At 36.8% G+C, this 26,223-nt stretch overlaps 1 protein-coding gene across 1 annotated transcript in view; it reads left to right on the forward strand.

Moving 5' to 3' along the window:
- The first annotated feature begins 318 nt into the window (after nt 1-318).
- Nucleotides 319-26,223, forward strand: part of LOC133096166 (platelet glycoprotein 4) — a 73,224-nt gene continuing 47,319 nt past the window's right edge. The window contains exon 1 of the mRNA XM_061197649.1: nt 319-550. The gene's annotated coding sequence lies outside the window, so the exon portion shown is untranslated. The remainder of the gene's footprint in view (nt 551-26,223) is intronic.

The following is a 26,223-nucleotide window of genomic DNA, read 5'->3' on the forward strand; positions in this document are numbered from 1 at the left end:
AAAAGTTTGTTGAATAAATATCTAATATTCACTATTATGTTTCTTTCATACTTAATCAAGCAAGGAAAATTCAAACCTGTCTCTATCACAACAAATGCTAATCATAGAGGGAAGCAAATTGATTGTTTAAGATTGATGATGTGAATTCCCATGTTTCATAAGCAAAGCAGCTATCTGTTAAGGGGCATAACAGGTTTTAAAAGGAAAAGGATTAAGGGTTTTATTTTCCTCACCTGAGGCACAAAATGAGTGAGATTTTTTTTTTTCAAGTTAATTTTCATTTCATCTGGCTCAGGTGTCAGGGATCTATATTTATCTCGGTTTAGGCATGCGTCCGAAGCGCTGGAAGTCTCAGGATGTCAATGGCTTTCACATGTCAGGATAACCTTAAAGACAGAGGAATGGTCAAGACCCTGAGCCTCATTTCTGAGTTCTCAGCTGCTGTGCTGTGGAAATCATGTGTTTATTTTCTGCGTCTCCTCCTACAACAGTCACTCTGAAGCCAGTTTTAAGATCCTGCATCTGGGCAAGCAAGCTCCTCTAGAAGTTGGTGAGCACAATTATTTGTTTAGGGGTGTTGGCTATAAATGTCTTTGTGGTTGATGGACTATCATCTAGTAAATATTAGTAATTGTTATTTCTAACTCCTTAAGAAGATAAATATTAACTGATATAATAATTTAGTTTATGATGCTTCTTTTAACAGAGTTATAAACTTTCAACTAAATGGATAGACTTAACACAAATTTTTCATTTCCACTAGTCTCTCAGTTCATCCTATGAAATTTCCATTTGCATATATTCATACCTTTTGTTTAGAAAGTATCAGAAACTTGAACTAATTATGTTAAAAAGGACAATTTTAGTGGAAATTTTTCTTCCTTCAGATTCTCTTAGTTGATCTGGCATGTCCTAATCTAAACTGATTTCTTATTTTATTTAAATTTCTGTGCATCTTCTCTTAAAAATGTTACTCTTTTGAAAAGGATGCTCTAAAATTCTGACCAGTTCAATTTTTTGCTTCCAAACTGGAAAAACATTTTTTAAATGAGACTAGAAGTTGAATGACCTGTGTTCATGGGAGATAAAGATGTTTTTTGGTGTGTTGTCAAGACTGATAATTTAAAAGACTCAATCCTCTTTACAAACTGACTCCTAGAAGGAAAAAAAAATCATTCCATACATAATCTTATCGATCACTAGTGATCATAGAAATTGTATTGACTGTGGGCACCAGATATTTGAGGGGAGGGGATTTTGTTACGTAGCAGAATTTTTGTTACATGGTATGTTTCATACAATGGCTATATAAGACCAGGAAACACTTCAAAGAATGATAATGACTTACTCAGACAGGAAACTTAAGGATATACTTATTTAGAGACAAAATTAAGTGCTGATACAAAAAAAAGCAGTTCCCTCTGACTCTCTATGCTATGCTACAAAGTCTGAGAATGAATTGGACAGGTTTCTTTACCTTTAAAGGTCATTTCCTTTTATTCTTTGGAGAATGGTTTCTTGGAGCTGTGCTGAATTCAGGGGAAAGCATTCTAGACTGATACTTATAAAAGTATTAACTTCTTGTTCGCTTCCTGTGAGAGAATTCAGAACTCAGGATCAGATGAAGAGAAATAGGCAACCTGTCTTGTTCTCAGGTATACCTGACTAAGTGATGGAAGTGGGATTTGTGGGGCAATATATGAGACTCCTGCAATCCTGACAAGGGGAAAGGAGAGATATTTTCAGATGACGTACAACACAAACTGTAACTATTTGGAATCGGATCCTTTTGTAAAGGACAATCAGGACTTTGCAATGAACTGTTCTGAGAGTTTCAGAAAGAAAACAAACACCTGAGGATAATAAAACGATTTTCACCTGGGAAAAGGAGGTTAGCTCCTGAACTCAGAAGAATCATTGTTAGGAAAAAAAAAAGAAAAGAAAAGAAAAAGGAAAAAGCAAAAGGCTTTAAAGTGCTAACAAATTAGTGGCAAAGACCATGTAAGACTGCAGAGTGGACCAATCAAATGGAAGAATATGTTTTTCTTAGAGCGAAAAAATACATAGTAATATATTGCTGTTGATGTGACTAGGGCTAGTTTTGCTTTTAGCACAGATTGCTGACTGAGATGACTAATTAAGGAATTTAATAGTCTTAGTATTTACAAACGAAGCGTCACAGTTGAATTCTTTGAAAAAAGTTCATAAAATTTTGAAATGAAAAAGAAATGCTTTAAAATGACAAGTGTTTTTTATTGGTCAGTTGTTTATACGTTTTTGATGCTTTTGGATGAAAATTGAAAAGTGTGTCGCCACTTTACTACAACCTAAAAGATCTGGAGTAAGAAGCAGGGCGGTGCTGGTGGAGGAGTGATGCTATTTCCATATCAGATTCCTGGAATCTGAAATAATGCCTAATCCAAAGTGATTCTCTCAATCACAAACAATGAATTGTCAGGAAAAGGAAATAGTCTAAAGCTAGCTTAAGTGCACAGGGAATAAAAAAAGAAATATAGTTTAGTAAATAGTTTTACTGTTTCGTGTGTTTTATGTTGAAGTATATAGATATTGGCTAAGCCACTGGAAACTTTTTTCCATTACAAAGGGCAGTTAGTAGGTATGCCAGTGATTCCACAATGAACTTTCTAGCCATTTCTTTATGGAGAAGGGTAAGGTGAATTCTGCTTTGTGTCTTCTGACAAATTTAGTTGTGTGGAGAATAAATAACACTTTTAAATCGGTGCTCGATAGGACACTGTTAATAGTTTAAGATGTTTTGAAATATACCCAGAGACCTTTGTCACACAAACACTCGCATCTGAAGGAGGAAATGACAGATAATTGGCAAACATTCTGGAGGGGACACAGCAGACAGCTTGGCTACATTCACCAAGGTCTCCAGAGTGTGCTCAAATAGAAAAGCATTGTTCACCCTTCAGTGTTTGTGAAGTTTAAAAGTGGAATGAGACCAGTTTTAAAAATGATTAGTTTCATCTCTTAATGTTGTTTTTTTTCTTATTAAATCTTCCAAACTTAAATCTTACATTTCTCCCACTTTAATTTTTAGGAAATCAAAAGGGATATTAGTAGTCATGAGAACGCAGTCTTACTGAAATTCATTTGGAGGCTCGCTTTGTTCTATGTGGAACTTCATTATTACTCTATTTGAAATGTAACAGATGCTATTGTAAGGGGTCTTTCTTGTGTCTCACTCTAGGAAGCTTTAGAAATAAAGTAATAAGAGGTTATTCAGTACAGTGGGCCCAAAGCATGGACCCTAAACACGTCTTCTCAGAGCAGGCATACATTTTAATAAGTGGGATCTTTTCTATAAGTATTCTTACTTTAAGACAGAACCCTAAAACTGCAAAAAGCTATTTTGGTTGGATACATAATGGAGTCACTATCTTTCAGATACACTTATTCACTGATGCATTTGTTGAAAAATATTTATGAGCACTTACTGTGTGTCAGACAATGTTGTAGGCTACAGAGAACATTATTAGAAATCTTACCGTGCTGGACATTTATAAGGATCCAGGATCTTTTTTTCAGGTGGTGGTTCTACATTTTGTTTATATGGAATGAAACCTTTTGATGAAAATTAAAAAATAAAAAGTTAAGTTAGTAATTGATGAAGACAGAAGTTGAATTCTGTGGATACTTTCCCACCACTGCCCACAAACAGACCCCTTAAGCAGCGGTCAGTCTCCTGAAGAAAATAGGCCATTTTTAAGTGACTTAAAAATAATGCTATATGTACAGGACGAGTTGAAGGAAGATACCGGGCAGAGTTAGCTTCTTGCCATTGCCTTTCCAAATGCGTAATTGACTCTTAAAATTCTAAGTAACTAACATACAGCACATGGAAATACCTCCAGAAAAAAAGAACTGCACTGTGCACTCGGAAGCCTTAGGTTTCATAGCTTCCTAAATTTATTTCTGGTTGAACTATTTTTGTCTGAAATGGGGAACATATATAATCTAAATTGTAGCTGAGTCTCTTGGTTAGGGGGAAGACCTCTAGTTTGCATGGAAACCTCTAGTTGATATGAGCCCCATCCTTTTAAGAGCTGCTTGGTCAAAAGTCACATCCAAGCAGACAGGTAGACAGGCAATTACAATGCAAGAGAACGTGAGCTGTGATAAGCGCAATGCTCAGTGATAAGGGCTCTGTTTGGTGATAAGGGCTCTGTTCACAGAACTTTGCTATTAGGTAGAGTCTACACTTCCTGCTGGAGTCATTTGTAACTTAGTATCAGCAATATCCAATGCCGGACACATAGTAAGCACTCAATAGACAGATTGTATCCATTTATTCAAAAATAGGTCTAAATCTTTTTTTTAATTAATTTTTATTGGCGTACAGTTGCTTTAACAATGTTGTGTTAGTTTCTGCTGTACAGCAAAGTGAATCAGTGGTACGTATACATATAGTCGTTCTTTTTTAGATTTCCTTCCCATTTAGGTCCCCAGAGATCATTGAGTATGGTTCCCTGTGTTACACAGTACGTTCTCATTAGTTATCTATTTTATACATAGTAGTGTATATATGTCAACTAGGCCTAAATCTTTTCTAACCCAAAATGTCCACCTTCCAGTGAGGTCTATGAATAGAATTTTAAGAATTTTTAGTCATTTAAAATAATTTAAAATCTTTTTTTTTTTTACCCATCTCTTATGCTTAGCACTTTTTAAAATATCCAAATTGACATAAATCTCTACTATAAAGTAATATATAGATGTGTGCAGTTTTTTGATTGAGAAATTCTCAGGTAGGTAGTTTCATAGACGGTCACCATCACTAGCACCAACCCCGCCTTTCCCAGCATGTCTGTTTTTTTTGTTGGTGGAGGGGGGTGTATAGGGCAATCATCTATTAAAATGATAGGGCAGATCATCTATTAAAATTAATTATAAAATTTAACAGAGAAACATTCTATATTTCACATTACACTAAGTATGTAAACTCACAGACAGGGATAATTTCTCAGTGAGTCAAATCTATGAAGCTCATACATCTCAGCTAATGCCACTGCAGCTTTAGTCCTTTTCCCCAATCTACATGGAAAGCTTAGATGCGCTTGCTTGCGTGTTCAGTCTCTTAGATGTCTTCACTACATGTACCAAGTTTCTGGATAAAGCCAGAGAAAAGCTCTTTGCTCAGTTGTTCCACTCTGGGTCCAATGGTCATCTTTAAGATTTGCTAACAGGCAACGAATAGATTTTGATTTCTCTACTTCTTACTTGTTGGGAAACCACAGTATGTATAGTAGTTGTTCTTTGCTAGCCTGATCACACATACCTCCAAAACCCTCCCTTGGGGTGGATGTAGAAGCCAGTGGGTGGTAGAGATGCAGACATCATTATCTGTTCTCTTCCTCAATTCATTGGTCAGAGTTCCTTCCAGACCTCGTTGAGAGTTTCTTTGCCTCCAGTTAGCCACACTTCTGTGTTTTGTATTCTTATTCTGCAGTCCTATTACAGTATTTCAGCAAAATTCTATGTTTTACCAGACGAAGTCAGGAAAAACAGGATTAGGCAAGGAAAAAAGTAAATTCTAATATTGAGAGGCACGCAGAAAGGAAGCTTACTATAATGACTCCCACTATCTTCTCTACCCCATTAATATTCCTCCTGAGTACGAAAGATGCCATTTTGTTTTCTCTCTCACATCTCCCATGCAGAACTCTGTACATAGTAACAGCAAGAGCATTTCTGAAGCTGCAATCCTGTAGAATAAAGAAAAGCAATTGAAACCATCTGAATGGGCTTTTGTGAGAAGAAAACTTGGTTAATAATTATTTACCATGGCAGAGCAGCAGCTATGAAGCTTGGCTTTTTTCTGCGGCGTAAGGCTAGAAGTCAACTTTTAGCAGGTCTCCCGATGTTCACATTTGTTCATGGCAAAAGCTGCAAACATTGGAAGTGGGAATAGTTCTTGGCACAGTCTTAAACCAAGATCCACTCATTTTTATAAGTGAGGACTCTGAGGCCCATAGAAGTGAAGTGAGTTTTATGTCCTGGCCTAGCCATTGGATTGTCATTCTCGTTTCCCTTTCTGCAGTTTTTCTAGGTCCCCGCTTCCCATCAACACCAACATCTAGTTTTTATGGTTTCAACCTATAACCTAGATGTTGAAGAGACCCAAATCTACTTTTCATGACCCCAGTCTCTTCCCTGGGCTTTAGACTCATCCATTTATGTGCCTGCTGGTCAAGTTCTAGGCATGGATGCCCTATTCTTGAGCTGCAAGTATCTAACCTCTTTCAATACATAACCTTGTTACTCTGTTCTGATTCATGATGTGCATTTTATGCTCAAAATTAAATTGTAAACAAACCCAAGAGTGGTGTGTTTCTTACTCTGCTTGAATCTCTTGTAATGTTCAGTAAAATATGTGCACATGCATGTACTCTGCAAATACTTTTAAACAAATAGGATGGGTTAAATTAAAAGAGCTAATTATAACCTACTGGTGGGCTCAGGGCACTCTGATAATAATTATGCAAAATGCCTAGTATTTAATGAGAGGCAGTGTAAATTATTGGTTGAGATGCACTCGCAGCTAGATTGAAAAGGTTTGAAACTTGGGATCTGCCACTTTCCAGCTCTGTGACCTTGGGCAAAATAGTAAACCTCTTTGTGTCTCTGCTTCCTTGTCTGTTAAATAAGAATAATAAAAGTACCATCTTCATGGGTCAGTAGTTCAAAATAAACAAGTGACTATACGTAAAATACTTACACAAGTGCCTTGCACAAGTGCTATAGAAGGGTTAACTATTATTATTTAATTCTCACAATAATTTTAAATAGGCAGTGTTACCCTCACTTAAGACTGAGTAAACAGACTCACAGAGATTAAGATACTGGCCCAGGGTCCTGCAGCTAGTTTGTGAAAATGCTAGATAGAACTATCCTCTCCCTCCACCCAAATCTCTTTATTTCCTCTCCATTCTTTCCTTTTATCTTGTTACTCCGAGCCTGAAACCTAGAATCCATTTTTGATTTTTTACCTCTCTACCTAGCTCATTACTCACCAAAGCTTAGCTGTTCATGTTACCTTCTAAATATCTCCTCATCTCTACTAAATATCTCTGAAATCTTTCCCAATGTCTTCTTCTTCAACCACTGCGTGAATTCAGACCATATCATCTCCTACCTAGATTATTTCAAAAGACTTTCTCATGCCTTAGCTCCAATCTCTTCTCTATGGTACACCACAGCCATCTTCCTAAACCCAAATCTTATCATACACTCCTTCCCTAAAATGCCTAAGCAATTCTATATTGCTTTCAAGAGAAATTCCTGAGAGAATGAATTCCTAGGTGTTCAGGCACAACCCTCAGTGGTATATTATGCATTATGTTAGGGTTTCATGATGTCATTTGTGCCCACCTCTTCAATGTCCTTTCTTGTCTTTTCTAAAACTCGTACATTGAACCAAAACCATACCAAACTATTTATATTTCCGTAGTTTTACGTTTTCTTATGCATCTGTATTTTGGGGGTATGCCTTTGATCCCTTTGCTGTCTTTTCACATCCTTACATGACCCACCATTCTTCTCCCCACCTGGGTGTAGGTGTCACAATGTATTATAATTGTCTGTTTACAAATCTGTCTTCCTAGGCATGCTGTGAGCTACTTTCAGGAAAATATATCAGGTTTTTGTTTTGTCGATTCTCTCATTTTATCCCAATTAAAAGTCCAGGTTAAGAATGCATAAGGAATTTATTTTATTTTACTCTTGCAAGGGCTACAGGTTAATGAAACATGTGCGAGTGTCATTGGAGGAATAAAAGCATAAATAAATGAAAAGCAAAGTTAATGATTCAAACTGTTCTAGGAAAGTAGCTTCAAGAGTAATCTGAAATTTTCAAAAATGCGAAAGAGTTTGATAGGGGGAATGATCCAGTATGAGAACCAGTAAAGATCACTGCAAAAAGACTGCAGGCAGAATTTGCTTATTTTCTGGGTTGTGATCTGGCTGTGAAGGGAGCCAGATCAGAAGTTGGTTCAGGTTGCAGGCGTGACTGCCTGGCAGGTGCTTGCCATGTAGGCAAGAGGTTGAGGGCAAGATAAGATTAGGGAAGGACGTGTACTATGATCTGTAAGCCAAGTTCAGAGTCTGGTCTGGTTTTAAATTCTTCCTTCTCTTAGAAAGTAAGGACTAGCAAGTGAGTGCTGGAAACTAGAGAGTAAGAAGCATTATCTCATGGCACTCAGCTCAGTTTTAACAGTTGTTTAAATCAGTTTAGATTTTAGCACAGTAGATCTCAAAAACTCGGTGTGCATGAGAATAACCAAGAATGCTTTTATGATCAGGCCACGCAAGATGGCTGTTCTCTTGCTCTCTGTACATCCACTGCTCAACCAGTCCCTGCCCACCTACATCCTACTCACATGACTGACCTTCCCTGTTAATCATTGAGTCTAATGAATAAATGCCTACAAACTTGTCCCAGGCCCCAGCTAGTGATTGTTCTAATCTGTAGATCAGAACATCTCCACCAAGACAGCTTATCAAAGGGGGAAGTGAAGGATGTGCTCCTCTGCTGGTTTCTGTGGTAACCAACGACCCAACCTGATGTCAACTGGTAACCTCCCTCTCCCGCGCCACCCCCGCACCCAGCAAAGACTGCTGCCATGTCCTGCTCATTGTCTGCCGCACTGTCACTCCAGGACCTTGCTTCAGACATGTAAGGTCCCTCATCCATTGAACCACTGATGTCTCTGTCACTGACTCCAGGCTGTTTCTTCAGTCTTGAGGCTGGGCAAGCACAGGGCTTGCAGGCCTGCGGGGTGAAGCCCAACGCTGCTTAACTCAGTACTCATAGTGCCTGCTTTTAAGAAACCCATTGTTGTTATAATTATCTTCATCATCATTACTCTTATTGTTTTCCTAATCTACATTTGTACCCTGTTCTTCCCACCTCACTGATTACGTAAAATTTTAATCCCTTCTAAATACTGACTTTGTCTTAATCCCTTCTAAGTCATTTACAATTCACCTACTATTATCTTGATAGCCCTTTCCTGGGAGAGTCCCTAGTTCCCTAGTGATACTATGCTATTCTTTTGTGCTCTTTTACAGATATAAGAATAGTATAATATCTTCAACGTAGTGGCTGGGACTTGGTGATTCAGACTTAAAATTCTCTTCTAGCTATTGATACTTCTGAAACAGGGTTATAAAGCTCTTTGATGTTTCATGGTCCCTCGGCTGATGATCTGCCCCTCCCTGTGCCCTGGCCTGTGGTCCCCATCTCAGCAGGATCTTTTACTCCATACTTGAAACAGCTACTTTTACCTCAAAATCTTTGTCCAGTGTCATTTTGCACACCCCATAATAATCTCTCCTGTTCGTCATCACTATGTCATCTTCTAATTTTCCTTCTTTGAAGTTCTATTTACTCTGTTCCAAAATTCTAGGCAATTATGCTACCAAATATGTCAGAGCCTCCTGATAACATTGGCATGAGGAGTCAAGCTTTTTAGCTGCCTTATTACTGTACATGCCCTTCAACCAGGGACCACCAGAAAGATGCCTGTAGTTGAAAAAGTTGAATTCATTACTTATTGCAAAGAGGGAGAAGTGTATACCATATGGAACCAATGGTGACTTGGTCTGAGGTGTTAGAAAGGATGTCTTATAGAATTTGAACTTCGGTTGAGTGATTTGGGGAGAGGGTTTAAGGAAGTAGAGCATTGCTCTGAATTGAATCATTAGGAAGCAGGGTAATTTTTACAGTTTGGCGCCTTAATAAGTCTTATCTAGGAAGAGGAAAGAGGAGACTGGTTGGGTAATGAAGCAGCGGTGACCCATATTAGGGAGGAAAGGGGGACATGTGGTGTCTGTGGCTTAGACAGTGTTCATAATTGGGCTGTACTCAGACACAATTACAGAGTGTCTTGTTTTTGTCTTGATTCTTCATGATCATATAGTGCCCTCGCCTAGCGTCGATGTTCTGTGAAATTGTTTATGCTCAACAAGAGGATACCAAGGCCAGGCTGTGAGTGCCAGGCCAGTGTCCAGAAACAACAAGACCTAACAGATAGCACCGGGCCAGGTCCTGGATGTCAGGGGCCGTTTTCTCTATCTCATGATAACATTTTTTGCTACTTCAGTAATTAAACCTACTTCCATGAAATCCACTTTCCACTACTTTGGCAATAAGATTTTCATACAGTTTCTTTGTAATTTCCTCCCTAAGTGCTACGGTATGCTCAGCACATTGGGTATTTTAATACAAAATTTCATTCCCTTATGCTAGCAATACGATGATGACCAATAAGAACCACAAGAGAAGATTAATCTGGGTATAATAAAAGTATACAAATTGCTTAGGGAATTGATTAATTTTTTTGTACTTATACCATAAACACTGATTTGTTATATAAGTGAAAATATATACCATTGGCAGATAGGAAATAGATGGAATAAAATCTTAATTTTATTTAGTGAAAGTTACTCGTGAAGAAATTAGAGGGTCTTTCCACTTAATACAGAGAGAAAGAGCATAATAATCAGAGACTGTAGAATCTTGGAGTTGGGAATGATCATAAGTCAACATATCTCCAGAAATATACATCTAAGCTAAACTAATGTAAATGTGGTTAAAAAGCTTTCTACTTAGACATTCTAGATGCCTCCTAAAATAAATGGGATAATCTTACTTTTTCTCTTACATAATAGACTATCATTACCATAAGTTTTGCTTAAAGAAAAGAACATCTTGTAAGTGATCCAAGTTCATGACTGAGTAATATTCAATATTTAAGTAATGTATGGATTTAAAATAGGTAGAACCATTGACAAATGTCCTGTGCTGATAATTTGCTTTGTAACTTGTCATAGGTCTGTAGAGGCAGTGCTGTGGGGCTCTGGGGAGAGGAGGAGGTGAGATGAGGCTGTATAAACTAGACTTAGTCATGCACGAGAAAACATCTTTCCATAATGTAATATTTAAGGTATTTAGAATATTGTTAAATATAACACTTTCTTTGACTTACACATATATGCTCTTTAAACATGAGCTATATAATCAATTCAAGGTTACAATCCCATACGTAAAATTAAGTTTCTTCATCTTTGAGTTTTTTTGATTGGTTTTAAAATAGAATTAAGGCAGTACAGAAGAAATAGCTATTTATTTTCCAGCTCTGCTTTATTTATCATATTATCTTGTTAATAAGGAGAAGGTGTCTTGATTGAACTTCATGGAGTTTGCCCTTTAGTTACCCTTGAAGCTATGATCTAAACAAAGAAAGATGCTCATTTTTCACTTTCTCCTTATGGTTTACCCTTTTGTATGATCCTATTTCATCTTCCCTGTTTTCGAGTAAAACATGTAGCTACATTTTACGTGAGCCAGAAATAATAATTTACTGAATGGGAAACTGAAATTGAGAAGTTAAAGTTCCAGTTAAACATTTTAACTTTTAATTAAACAACAAGGTTTAAATCATTTTAAAGATTACAGATGCCTGTCACGGGCCTAGAGGTGGGTTTATTCAAGCCTCGTACAACCAATGGCAGCAATTTTGATACTTAAATCTGAATGGTTCAATAATTAAATTACATCTGAATCCTGATAACTGATTTAATTCTTTGTTAACAGTAATAAAAGGGGAATAATACCAATAAATATCCATTGGTTACTTGGGAACTTATTATTCTTGGAGTCGATTTTATGTGCTGTCAAATTTGTATAATGTGCTTTTGGATATGTATATTCTTTAATATTACTGTCTGGAAGTTTGCTGCAGATGAACATTTATTACTGCTTTTTGTCAAAAGGAGTATTTTGTGTACCCATTTTAGCAGTAGGTACCTATTTGAAATGAAAATAAAAGGATTAGAGTCAGTCAGTTTTCTTACCTGAAATATTCCTGCACATGGTGTGCTTCTGCAAATTCTTTCCACATCACAGATATTCTCAAAGTACTTATCGTATGACTTAAGCCAGAATAAAATGGCAGCTTTCTCTTTTTTGCTTACATATAATCCTTGCTTCTCAGAGCATATCAGGCTTGGAGGCAAACAGTGGCAATTGTTTTCAACTGCGAAAACCACCCAGATGATTTCTTGGAGAGTCTCCTTTCTTTCTGACTGTCTTTAGGCTTAGGTTCTCTTTCTCTCTTATCCTATCCTTTTTGAACTGTCTCATAATGCATTTACATTTTACACACCTACTGGCCAAACAAGATAAATTATAAATATGTTCAACAAAAAGTAGGTTCATATAATCATTCTATCCATTGCGTCTTCCTGACAAGGGCCAGTTACTGACTCTAGACTAAGTAAATCAAATGATCGATGTCTCCTGCTTACTGTTCCGTGGCCGTTTGCATCAGAGCGCTCCATCTCCTGACCTTTGTTCCTCACCCTCAGCCCCGACATATTTTCCCCCAACTTGGGGGAAAGATGTCAAACACGGCCCTAATTCCACAAACCTCAGCCTGGAATGTGAAGTGGGGAAATTGAGAAATTAGGAGATTAACTACTTCTTAATATCAACTGAAGTCTGTGCTTGCTCTTGTTATCTGGTCTGCTGTTTGTAGAGCAGATACTATGTTTGTCACTTCAACCAGAGCCAATATAAAAGAAGTGCTAAGTCCCTCAGTTCCTTTGATCTTTAGTGTATTGTCTCTGCTTGTACCAGGACTGTTACTTCAGTTTTTAGCCAGTTTTCATTGCTTCTCCTCTTTCTACCTCTGCTGTTATGCTCCAGAGTGCCATCAAAAACAAGCAAAAAACCTTAGCAAGCGTATTTCTCCCACTCATGATGATGGCTGTAAGGGCTTGCTTTTTGTTTTTACAGCCCTCTTTCCAACGGCTGCCGCCATAAACTGCACCCATTTTCCCACTAATCCAAACTCTGTCTGAAGGTGGACACTGTCTCTTCATTAGACTCAACACAAGTCTTAGTTCAGAGCTATATGTCTTTCCAGTATTATTTTATTAGTCTTCTATGTAGATTCTCATCCCAATTTACTGCTTTTAATTTGACCCTTTAAAAGTGAAAACACTCATCCTGTCCCTTTCCCTGATTACAATTACTTAACGATTCTGTTCTGCTTCCAGAATAAAGTTCACGCTCCTTGGAATATTATACAAGGAGCTTCAACATCTGGTCTTCACTCATTTGTCTCACTTTTTGCTATTGCCCTAAAAATCAAGGTTTATGATTTTCCAAATATGTCATTCCTTCCTGCCTCTGAATTTACGCATGTTGTTCTTTCTGCTTGTACTGACCTTTCTGCCTCCTGTGTGATTAAAAAATGTCTTTTATCACTGAAGCCCTTCCATTATTTTATAGTCTAACTTCTCTCAACAAAACCACAATCTATTAAAGACCCTATGTTATTCATCTTAATGTCCCAGTGCCAAGTTCAAAATCTGTATATAGTTGACGGTCAGTAAGTGTTCAGATGAATAAATTAGTTCCTGAACACCTTTCCTTTCTTTTAACCCAAAGCTTGGAACTGTGTTCACTTCTACTTTTTATAATTTCTCCCATGAAGGCTTAGTGAGGAAGCTTCAGTGGTTTTTCCTGATAGTAGTTCCCAAATGTAAAAACTAGAGGTTACATGGCATTGGATAGACTTGAGTTCAAGTGTTAACTACCACATATTAGTTTTGTGACCTTGAATCAATTATGTAACCTCTCAGTGTCTCAGATTTCCCATCTGTAAAATGGCTACAAAATTATCTTATGGTTAAGATTTTAAATCAAACTATATATGAACAATTGGGAACAATCTTGTTTCCTCATCAGAAAAATAAATCATTTAAATTATTTTTAATACCCCTTTCAGCTTTCAGAATTGGGAGACATTAACTTGGTCTCTGTTCTCTTACTATCTGTGACACTGAAAAAGTAATTTCTAACATCTTATCTCTGCTTCTTAGCTAAAATGAAGCAGTTGTACAAGATGATCTATAAAGAATCTTCCAATGCTAGGTTTATTTGATCATTTATTATGTGAATCTATGTTTCCGTTTCCTTCCTTTTGTGTATGTACTATTACACTAAAGTTTCCCAAGTACTTTTTTTTTTAAATTATTGACAAATGAACATAATTTCAATAGGAGAAAGTGTTCTAGATTTACAGGGCAGGTGACTGGGAGCTAGTAAGCAACTGGCTATAATATCTTGGCCAAATTCCAAAGAAAGAATTGCATTTTTGGTGTTGACTTTCTGATTATAGAATTATATAGCAACTGTTTGTGAAGACTTCAATAACATTTTTAGACTAAACAGAAATGATGTAAGCAAAATGGCCGTTATAGGAATTTCAACACCCATCACCTACCAGAAACATGAATTTAAAGAACTATCCATGCACAAAAATACCTTCACAAGAGCTCAGGATTCCAGGTGAGGGATTACAGTTTCTGGGTGAAGGAGGTACTGTATTTTAAAGAGATGTTAAGAGATACACAGTAGATGGCCTCAAACTTTTCAGTAAAGTAGAAAATAAAGCTGTATCCTGAGAACATAGGTTTCCAGGGAAATTCTTAGGAAAATGAAGAAGCCACAGCAAAGCCAAGAGAGTGAAGGTAAGAGTCACAAGATAGGAAAAAAAGTAAAGGATTGGTAAGCATGGCTCAGTTCAAATATAATCTTGTTTAAAAATGTATGCGGTTGTCAAATGAATGTTTGTTATTAAAAAAAAACAAATGGTCAAATAGTATTTCAAAGCTTGGAGAAAAATAAAGACAATTGCCCTATTTTTCCCACCGTCTCCCATTCCCCATGCTTTTTTTCAAGGAGGACACTGAACTATTTCTAGATAACATACTTAAAGTGTTACTCCTTGATTTAAAAAAACAAATTGTTTTGTTTTACACAATTTCCTCCTGTGGAAGAGAAGGATCTAACTTTTATAGTTATCACACACAATACCACTCCACCCACCACATCCATATACATGCTTCTCATCTTCCACCCAATCAATGTAGTTATTTTTTAATATTATTGACTGTTTAAATCATTATTATGAACTTTCTGAGAAGCAGAGCCAAGAAATAAACAATGAGTGCTTTCTTTCTGATACAATTTATGTTTTCCTGGTGATAATTGCATCGTTAAATCCTCTGTCCTCCTGGTGCAATACTAACTGGTTTTTTTTTCTTTCCCCCACTCGACCTGTAACATATTTCTTACCCTGAAGCTTCCTTTCAGCTCTTCCTGGAAATTCCCTCTGCCCCTCATTTGTCAGATTAGCTATTTCCTTAATCCCCTGTCTTCCAGTTTCTTGGTTTACTTCCTTGTTTCAGTAAAGTTTATATTCTGGGATTTCTTGGGCTCCTTAAGAAAGAGTAAAGGAGAAGTAAAATTTAGGACCTTGCATATATTAAAATGTCTCTATCCTCATTCTTGAAAATGTGTTTGCACATAGAATAACAGTTGGAAATCAGTTTTGAAGATTTTTGAAGAGATTGCTCATTTGACTTCTAAACTCCCAGTGCTGCTGTCTGCTGTCTTTCTGATTTATATGTGACTACTTCCAAACCCACCAGAGGGTTTTAAGATCTTCTGTTTATTCTTGGTACTTGTGACGTGAAGACAGGCAGGTAGACCATGTCCTGTGGCCCTTTTTATCCACTGTGCTGTAGTTGGGTGGCTTCCTGCACTCTGGAGACTTATGTCCTTTGATTCTAGAAAATATTCATGCACTGTGTCGTATTTCCCCACTTTCTGTCTGGTTTTATCTTGTTTTCTCAGGAAACCCTGTTATGTGGAGGTTGGATCTATTCTACGGCTACTCTAACGCTACTCCAGAGGCTCCTCTGTACTCAGATATTCCAACTGCTTGCTCTTTTGACTGTGTTATTTCTACAATCATGGTTTTAATTTTCCAGATTGCTGCCTTTTATTTCTCTGGGTTTCAGTATTTCGTGATTTCATGATGTAATATCGTCTCTTCGTTGTCTGAAGATATTAATCACAAAAATATTTAGTGTTTTTTATTCCCTTTTCTTGTATTCATCCTTATTGTTTGCTTATTTGCTTTCAACTTTTTTCATGCAAGTCAGAAGTATTCCTCAAATGTCTGGTGATTGTCCCTTTATATTTAAGATTGTGGCCAAATGAATACAGATTGCATTCTAGAGCTGCATTGTCCAATACGGTAGCCACTAGCCACTGGTGGCTATTGAGAACTTGAAATGTAGTTAATCCCAATGGAGGTGTCCTCCAAGAGTAAAGTAAAAACCAAACTTCAAGACTTCGCGCTGAAAAAAAAATCTCATTAATAATTTATATTGACTGAAATGATAGTAGTTATGATACTGGACTAAGTAATACATAATATTAAAATGAATATTACCTATTTACTTATACTTTCAATGTGGCTACTGGACATTTCAGAAGGATATTTAGCATGAGGCTCATATCACACTTCCACGGGGCAGTACTGCTCTGGAGTGATCAGATAAGGGCCTGACCATTTCATTATGCTCCCTGAACTCCCCACTTCCACTAAAAAGTAGTATCAATACTACTTTTGAATCCTGTAATCTTTTGCTTGGTAGAGTTCTGGAAGTGGCAGTGGAAGAGGAATCAGCATGTAGACTTTCACTTAAACTTATTTCAACATGGATCTCTCTCATACCCTTAGCTGGGCCTCCTGGTCTTAGGTCCAGAGATCTCTTACTCCAAGTCTCCAAAGAGGAAACACCCCACCTTCTGACAGGTGAGGAAGGAGAGTGAGCAGGCTGTGCAGAGTATATGGGGAGAAGATCTAGGGTTTAGGACTTCTAAAGATATTCAACCAACTTAGACTCTTCTTCCCATGCACCCATGGTCCTATCTGGGATTATATAGTAGATTCTTTTGGCTTCTGCTCTAGGTCTAGATGTTTAGACTATGACACGTTAAGCTGAGCAATTACCGTTAGTCCATTATGGCTTTCTCTATGTTGACTGGTTTCCTGTCTTCTCTCATCTAAATCTTTGAGCTGAACATGTGTGTTCATATTTTTGTAAATTCTATTAATTGCATTTTAATGAGATTTCAGGTGCAAGTGAAAATGTATTCAATCTGCCACGTTTAAACCTTAAAATCATCTTGTCATTCCCTTCTTCAATCTTTTCTGTCAGATTATGTTCAGATACTTAAGTCTCCTATAACCTAGTCTAATATACTTCCCTCTACTTGTAGATATGAACCTTCATGGCACAGCAGGCTTAGCTTGTGCACATGCCTTTTTCCAACCATCCCAGTTACATTTCTAAATGCTTTATGTGATTATCTAATTTTATTTGCTGAGAATCCCACTTCCTTCTACTTTTTCACATTTAACTAATCTTCTAGGGAAAATTAAGGATCTAAGAGTTCTGTGACCATATTCTTAGGAATTTAGTCCCCATTGATCTCTTCCTTAGCTAAACTTCTATCATGTGTTTGTTTCCCACAATTTATAGTTTTTATACTACAATAAAATGATATTGTGAGGTATTAATCCATATGGTTTTGTTCCTCCCACTTCATTCTCTTTTCTAACTGCAAGATATGAAGCCACAAATTGAGGGAGGACTTTTAGTGGAGACAAGGAACTGACATTATGTTACTATTTGGTTTTAATAAAGACTTGGAAAATAGTTATGGTCAACTTGAAACCATTATTTTCAACACTGTCCTAAAAAAGATAAAAGGGCCATAAGCTTGGATAGAAGTGAGAACGTGGGAGCTTAGATGTGAATAAATCCCAGAGAGCTGCTGTGATCTGCCCTGCTGCAGACTCACTCCTGAAGGCAAGTTCTTTCTCCCCTTTCACCCCACAAGTGTGAGGATCTCATAGTGGAAGTGTCGCTCAGAGAGAACAAGCCTCAGAAAACACTGCATCAGTCATGGCACCAGAGCAGTGGCGTATCCTGGGCTGTGTGTGGTGTGTAGGCAGCTATGTGTTATGGAGCCCCTGGGACCCCAACACTGAGCTTAAGGCCCTTGAAGTTTGTGCAAGTCAGCTGAGAAAAAGAGAGCCATCACCTGCAAAGTGCTCAAGGCCAGGATGAGGGAAAGTTATAGCCACAAATTTAGAGAGGGCATGCTCTGTGTTCTCATCTCCTCCTCTGAAAATAGCACCTATTGAGAAAAATATAACACAATTTTAAACTTGAAATGACTGAGAAATATCAAAAATGAAAAGTTTCTTAAAAGTGACTAAATTAATTATGCTGGATCAGGCAGAATGGAGGCTTGAGGTAAAATGAAATTTCATTTTTGCACACCTGAGTCTGTGACTATAAAACTTATTTCCATTTCAGTAATATACAGCCATCCCCAAAGTTTCTTTCTTGCCAAAACAAATGGAAAACCCTACCAGGTAACCATGATAGCTTCTCTTTGTTTTAGATTAGTTAATTTTATATTTCACATTCCCTTTGTCAGGATAGACAATTCTGTTTTCCGGGAGTGATGGAAACTTCGACTTGATTTTTATTTTGAACTTTGATTTGATTTTGAAAACTTAACATGTAATTTTTTCTCCCTTTAAAGAAATATACCCTTCTAGGTGACAGGAGAGGTGGTGGCATTTCTATGGCCTTTGTTTAACGTTGATTGCATATACATACACATGTGTGTGCAATTTGAGCAAATAATTGTATTATCAAGGTGGTATGACAGCCCAATATTGTAAAATGGCTGCTTTGGAGAAAAGCTAGCATTTTGGAAGCTGATAATTATTTCCTAATATTTATTATTTGACAAGTAGATTAGTTCCCACTATATTCTGATCTACTTTTATTGGAGTATTATGTTACTTGTAGACAAAAGCATCCTAATTGATACAACTGTAGCTCGGCACTCTTTGACCTTGAGCAGTTTACTTAACCTCAACCTCTCAGTCCTTTTGCCTCTCAGTGCTTTAGTGTTTTTGCCAGTTGTAATATTAGCAAAACAGTAATTCTTATTTCAAGTCATTTTTATGAAGATTAATTTAGATAATCCACATAGAGTCCTTAGAATGGTGTCTGGCCTATAGTAAGCACCCTTAGTGTCAGCCATTTGTATAACATGACATAATTTGGGTTTTTCAAAAAATGAGCTTCTAATAAGATTAAATGCCAAGTGATATTCCAAGGAATAAAAATGGTGATGTGGTTATTTTAAAAGTCAGTCAACACACAACAAGTATGTCAACTGCCCTCCAGACAGATTCTGGAGATAAGTTCAATGACTTTTAAAAGTACTCGCCAGAAAGAGCTTTGGTTACACTTAGCCTAAAGGAGGAAAGGGCACAAGATACCATTTAGGTGGTATTTACAGTTAGAGTTAAATAATTATTTGACCTGTTGTCTCATTCTACGAGGTTGCCCATGTACGTGAACATTGATTTGTGAGTTTAGACATTGAAGCTCAGTGAATTTCAAGGCAAGAAGAGTCCAGTCCCTGCCCCCAGGGACTCTGGAAGTTACCTATTAGATAGGCGAGAACAAGACTCTGCTTCTTCTTACTTAATCCAGTTGAGCAATAGAGAAGAGGGAGAGACTCCAGGACAAACTGCCAAACAGAGGCCAGAGGGAGGGTTACACATGGAGAGAGTGTGCTGTCCTCATGTTGCCTCTGAGTCTGGTAAGCTTAGTAGAGCTTGGAAGTGAATATAATCAGAAAGCATTATAATTGGGTGGTACCTGTAGAGCAGATTTTAAAATGAGTGATCTGAGTTTGTGAAAAAACTTTTAAAGTGAGGGGAATAAAGGAGATTAGAGGAAAAGCAGTACTTCCAAAAAGTCAACTTCCATGACATAGTGCTACAATCTAGGCTGTACATATTTTTTTTTTAACATCTTTATTGGAGTATAATTGCTTTACAGTGGTGTGTTAGTTTCTGCTTTATAACAAAGTGAATCAGTTATACATATACATATGATCCCATATCTCTTCCCTCTTGCATCTCCCTCCCTCCCACCCTCCCTATCCCACCCCTCTAGGTGGTCACAAAGCACCGAGCTGATCTCCCTGTGCTATGCGGTTGCTTCCCACTAGCTATCTATTTTACGTTTGGTAGTGTATATATGTCCATGCCACTCTCTCACTTTGTCACAGCTTACCCTTCCCCCTCCCCATATCCTCAAGTCCATTCTCTAGTAGGTCTGTGTCTTTATTCCCGTCTTGCCACTAGGTTCTTCATGAGTTTTTTTTTTTCTTCTTAGATTCCATATATATGTGTTAGCATACTATATTTGTTTTTCTCTTTCTGACTTACTTCACTCTGTATGACAGACTCTAACTCCATCCACCTCACTACAAATAACTCCATTTCGTTTCTTTTTATGGCTGAGTAATATTCCATTGTATATATGTGCCACATCTTCTTTATCCATTCATCTGATGATGGACACTTAGGTTGCTTCCATGTCCTGGCTATTGTAAATAGTGCTGCAATGAACATTTTGGTACATGACCCTTTTTGAATTATGGTTTCCTCAGGGTATATGCCCAGTAGTGGGATTGCTGGGTCGTATGGTAGTTCTATTTTTAGTTTTTTAAGGAACCTCCATACTGTTCTCCATAGTGGCTGTATCAATTTACATTCCCACCAACAGTGCAAGAGGGTTCCCTTTTCTCCACACCCTCTCCAGCATTTATTGTTTCTAGATTTTTTGGTGATGGCCATTCTGACTGGTGTGAGATGATATCTCATTGTAGTTTTGATTTGCATTTCTCTAATGATTAATGATGTTGAGCATTCTTTCATGTGTTTGTTGGCAATCTGTATATCTTCTTTGGAGAAATGTCTATTTAGGTCTTCTGCCCATTTTTGGATTGGTTTGTCTGTTTTTTTGTTATTGAGCTGCATGAGCTGCTTGTAAATATTGGAGATTAATCCTTTGTCAGTTGCTTCATTTGCAAATATTTTCTCCCATTCTGAGGGTTGTCTTTTGGCCTTCTTTATGCTTTCCTTTGCTGTGCAAAAGCTTTTAAGTTTCATTAGGTCCCATTTGTTTATTTTTGTTTGTATTTCCATTTCTCTAGGAGGTGGGTCAAAAAGGATCTTGCTGTGATTTATGTCATAGAGTGTTCTGCTTATGTTTTCCTCTAAGAGTTTAATAGTGTCTGGCCTTACATTTAAGTCTTTAATCCATTTTGAGTTTATTTTTGTGTGTGGTGTTAGGGACTGTTCTAATTTCATACTTTTACATGTAGCTGTCCAGTTTTCCCAGCACCACTTATTGAAGAGGCTGTCTTTTCTCCACTGTATATGCTTGCCTCCTTTATCAAAGATAAGGTGACCATATGTGCGTGGGTTTATCTCTGGGCTTTCTATCCTGTTCCATTGATCTGTATTTCTGTTTTTGTGCCAGTACCATACTGTCTTTATTACTGTAGCTTTGTAGTATAGTCTGAAGTCAGGGATAGGCTCTACATATTTTCAGAAAGTTTTATGGTGAAAAATAGAAGAACAAAGAAATTTTTATTTAAAAATATTTTTCCTCTGTGCTTTCAAATGGAAATAAGTTTCCCCCAGGTTTATTATTTTTTTAATAAGAATGCATTATTAATTTTCTATCTTACTGTGAATTAGTATTTATACAACCTCAGGTTTCTTATTTCCTTAGCCCTGAGTATGAATGTTTGCTTTCTCTAATCCCTAACATTCATAGTAAGGTGATAAGTTTTATCTATAATAAGAGGCATAGAGACATACTAAGATCTTTTTTAAAATTTACATTACTTAATACAGCAAAGAAATCTGTAACTATCTTAAACACTTACCTTTGATACATTTAGTCTGATTAGTTTTCAATTTAAAAATCATTGAAGTGCCTCCAAAGTTATGTATACACCTTTACTTTTAATCTCCATCATTTTCAAATTAAACTGGTAGGTTTTTATTATAACAGTCAACATATTTACTTTCATTTTCTAAATTTAAATGAGCCTTTCTTTATCTATAAAGGCACCAGATAGTAACAGACCAAAGATACTTGTAAAATGCATCCAGTATGGTTTTCTTCTTTTTTCAGTATGAAGTAAAATTTTTGTGCTTTGAAGCAGAATTTTTAGTTCTTACTTGTACTGCTTTTACACAATAAAAGATTATAACTTTTGCTAGTTTAATATAAATTTCTTTTAAATTCTAAGGTGAAACTACATTTTTTTCCCTAACAGTGCCTGGACATAGCAGACACTCAATTCATTTGCATTGAATTTCCTCTAATCTTATATATTTTGATGTCGCCACAGCAACTTTTCATATTTTCTTCCTTGAAGTCACTGGCTTCTGGTAAAAACTGCTGTATCCTTCAAAAGATAGAGAAATATTCTCTGCCTTTATGTTAGCCAATGTGTTCTCTGTGTTAGCCAATACATGGTAATTGTTCTCTGACTCATGCTTGAGGAAGAAGCTGGAATATCAGGTCCTCTGAGAAGTTTGTCATTTCTCCTTCTAAAACCTCCCCCCCTCTGTAGGTTTTCCACTGTACCATAAACCTTCCATTAGACCATGTATTGTATGATTTTATAATAATTTTTCTATATGTCTATCTGTCATTCCATGAAACTAGAGTTTTATTTATTTTCATAATTTCTGGACCCAGAAATATCTAGTGCAAGGAGGAATAGTTTATTAAATTAAGTAATTTTGTGAACAAATGAATTATTTTAACTATAATCTGTATATGAAAATAATGAAAATAATTCTGAAACATCAAAGTAGCATAGCACAATGCATTTGCTGAGAGATTTATATTGACACAAGGTAAGGATTTAGATATGGGCAAGAAAATGCCTTACATGATCATGCATCCTTATGTCTTCTGACTAATCTTTGATATTACTTGTCACCTGGATGCATAAACCCAAGGTGACCTATTTTATACAAATCCTGGAAATCTTAGCATTTATCTAATTTTCCTAATTTTCTCTGTCAGTTATGCCCTCTGTAAAAATGTGGTTAACAATACCTAATTATAGAATTTTCTGTAGACTTAAATAATGACATGGAAGCATTTAGCATGATAATATGTTAACAAATATTTGTCCTCCCCCTTATCCTTTCTTAGAACTTTTCAAGTGGTCCTTATAAGGGAGAAGAAATAGTATTCTACTTTTATATTTAATAATTTAATTTAAATAATTTAAAAAACATATTTAAAACAAAGTAAAATTTAAAAAGTCAAAAGAGCATTGGAACCAGAATAATTAAAAAAAACTAACTTCACTCTAGTAGCAGGGTACAGTGTATGGGAATCGAAGAGGTGTAAATTATTCCAATTATCCAGGAAATTAATATTAAAGTGACTAGCACTGCTGAAGAAGAACAGAGTACAATGACATACACAAAAAAACTAAAGTAATACATTAGCAAATATCAGGCCAGATCCTGGGACAAGATATGTGAAAAGGAGAAAAAGAGAGCAATATTCTAGCTGAAGGGTTTTGTTTTTTAACTGTCACTAAGGCAATGTAAAACGAGCATTTCCCCAGACCTCTGAACCTTCATCTGCTAAATGATCAAGACTAGATGATTCTTAAAATTCCTTCACATTTTGTAATATAAAGGTCACAAACGAGCGAGAGAAAAAATGTGTCATACATGGAAGTGGGTAAAAGGTCTTTGAACTAACAGTCACAGCTATTTATATCTGAGTAAATGTGGATGTCCTGTGAGCCTGGAGACTTGTGGTTGTTTACACTAGAATCTTTATGGAGAATTGTCCTCTGTGTCTGAGCTACACCTCTAAAATATGACCTCCTTGAAGGTAAGCGTTGCTAAACTATCCAAGCCAATTTGGGCACACACTATTATTGGGTTATCTTGGTAAATATTGGTAGCTTCCAATAAACAACAGTAGGGTGAGCTATAGATCTCTTCGAAAGACAGCTACAGAGAAACCTCAGAATTGGCTTCTGATGGAAGAAGTTAAGTAGCCAGCAGGAACCCGACCTGCTCCATGGGGTCTGTGAAGTCCCCACTCTGTCCTTTTAAGTATCCCAGTAGTTCTTGCATGGAAGATTCCTCAGAGGCACAGACTTAACATACTAACTACGGAATTCAGCTAACCATCCAATCCCAGTCAGGGAACCAGGAATGCCCTGAAATCAAGAGCTGGACAATGGGCCATTTCTGAACTGGGCTTAGTGGGTTTTTATAGCCTATAATGTAAGGGTAGAGACTCAAGCCAGTAATATTTCTAGCCAATTCTTAAATCTTTGAGACCATTAATTCCATCAGTAAAAACCTCATTGTTACATTTATGATGAAAATTTCCAGATTTTAGGAGATAAAGATAACTAAATTACAGATTTTGATTACACGCTAAGTAAACAGTTCTAGAATGAATGTTCACAACTAGGTTAGCTGCCCATTTCGAGATGGTAGATTAAAAGTATTCAGTACTTCCTCATTGCATTTTATATGCGAGTATTTGAAGTTCATTACAGAAAACCTCACTATAGGGGTCATGCTTTCTTCTTCTTTGTGACAGGATTCTAGGCACACAGTGGCCACATCATGAATCTTCATTGAGTATGTGTGTGTGTGTGTATGAGGATGCATGTCATCAACTTTAACCTTTACAGAATTATTGCCTTAAAAGATATGGGGAAAATCATACATTTTTTGTCTAATGGAGCATATACTGTAATGGCTTGATTTGCTTTTACAATATCTTTATTTTTGTCTTAGTTTCTTTATTCTTATGAGTTGCATATATAATAAGCATACTCACCAAATATTGCTAATCTTACATGGCGAAAGAATGTCATAACTATCATAAACCTGAACTTGTTCATTTTGCAAGACCCTGCCCAACGTTGCTAGCATCTCCAGCTTTCCACAAACTAGAATATTCACTGATGCTTTGTTTCTTATCCTAAACACCAGTGTGCATGTTGTTATGTGGTTCCTAGGAAGACTGTAATGTCCTAAACAAAGACAAAGGATGAAAAGAGTCAAGGGAATTGCTATGAGAAAATAAGTAGGGATATCCCTGGAGAAGGAGTTGCTTCTGTGTTCTTTTAAGTGTCGCAGAGTAATTGTTTCTTTTTTTAAGGAAAGAACCAGGGGGGAGAGCAGCTCATTTTCAAGCTGGAGAGCTTGGCAAATATAGGCTGCAGGGTTTACTTTGGTTTAAGAATCCCACTGCCTCACTGGAGGGTCAATCAAAGTTCCACAGCCCTTCTTGGATACTTGGAGGTGGCACTGATTGATGTACAGCGGTGACTTGACCCAACACTTGAGGCAAACACAACCAGAGTCATCAGTGTTAATTCCGTATCCTCCAACCAGCATTTTGAAAGTGCATTGACATTGGTGGCCTTGCACTTTTTCATCGGACTTCTAACTGGTAATTACACCTATATAATCACTGTGAAGTTATCTAGCCTAATAGTGTAGGACTCAAGACCAGTGCCTGCAATACTAAAATCTCTTACTTTGCTCTGAGTTTTGCTTTGTTCTTGTCCAGTTTAAGCTATACGTGCATTTTTCTCTTCTCTTAAGGAATAGAATATATGAGATGGTATAGACATTCAGGCACCCTGTCCCAAGCTTTTAGACAAGAAATTGTGTCTAAAAGAAAATGGAAGGAGTTGGTCAGGTGTTGTAATTTTACTATGATCTTGTCAGTAATAACTACAATACTAAGTGATAAGAGGGCATTCAAAAATATTTGAAATTGTCCAAACCCTCCAACTTACCTATGCTTGTATACATGCAACGATGGAATATCTTAATAGAGCACCATATTAAAAGGGCAAATTCATGTGCAGCTACCTTTTATTCTTAAGAAAATATATGCCCAGGAAGACTATTAAATTATAGATGGCCACTTTTACCCGAAGAGGCACTTAGAATGAATATTATTATATATGTTTTGGAGTCTCTTATATTAAGATTGTAAGGCAGAGTGGTTGTCTTCTCAGTCATGGAGAAAGAAGAATCTATCCTCCCCCATCTCATAGTCAACAGTAACCAGTAGAGGTCACAGGCGGTTTCTACTGGGGCATTCCTGGAATGGATCTAGTCAGCAAGTGGTCACTGTGACTTGCTAGAGAGGTGACTTTGCAATTTTATTTTACCCTCAGGTTAGGGAAACTTAGTCATCATCTTGTATACCTGACTTGGGCTACGGAATCTTTGATGCAACAGCTAACAGGATATAGGAAGTAACATCAAAAAATTAGCCATTAAATTAAAGCCAATTTTCCATTTGCAAATCATTCTATGGGAGGCATAGAAAACCAGGTGTAAGAATTAGGTA

The sequence above is a fragment of the Eubalaena glacialis genome, chromosome 8 (genome assembly GCF_028564815.1).
Source record: "Eubalaena glacialis isolate mEubGla1 chromosome 8, mEubGla1.1.hap2.+ XY, whole genome shotgun sequence".
In the NCBI taxonomy this organism is placed as follows: domain Eukaryota; kingdom Metazoa; phylum Chordata; class Mammalia; order Artiodactyla; family Balaenidae; genus Eubalaena; species Eubalaena glacialis.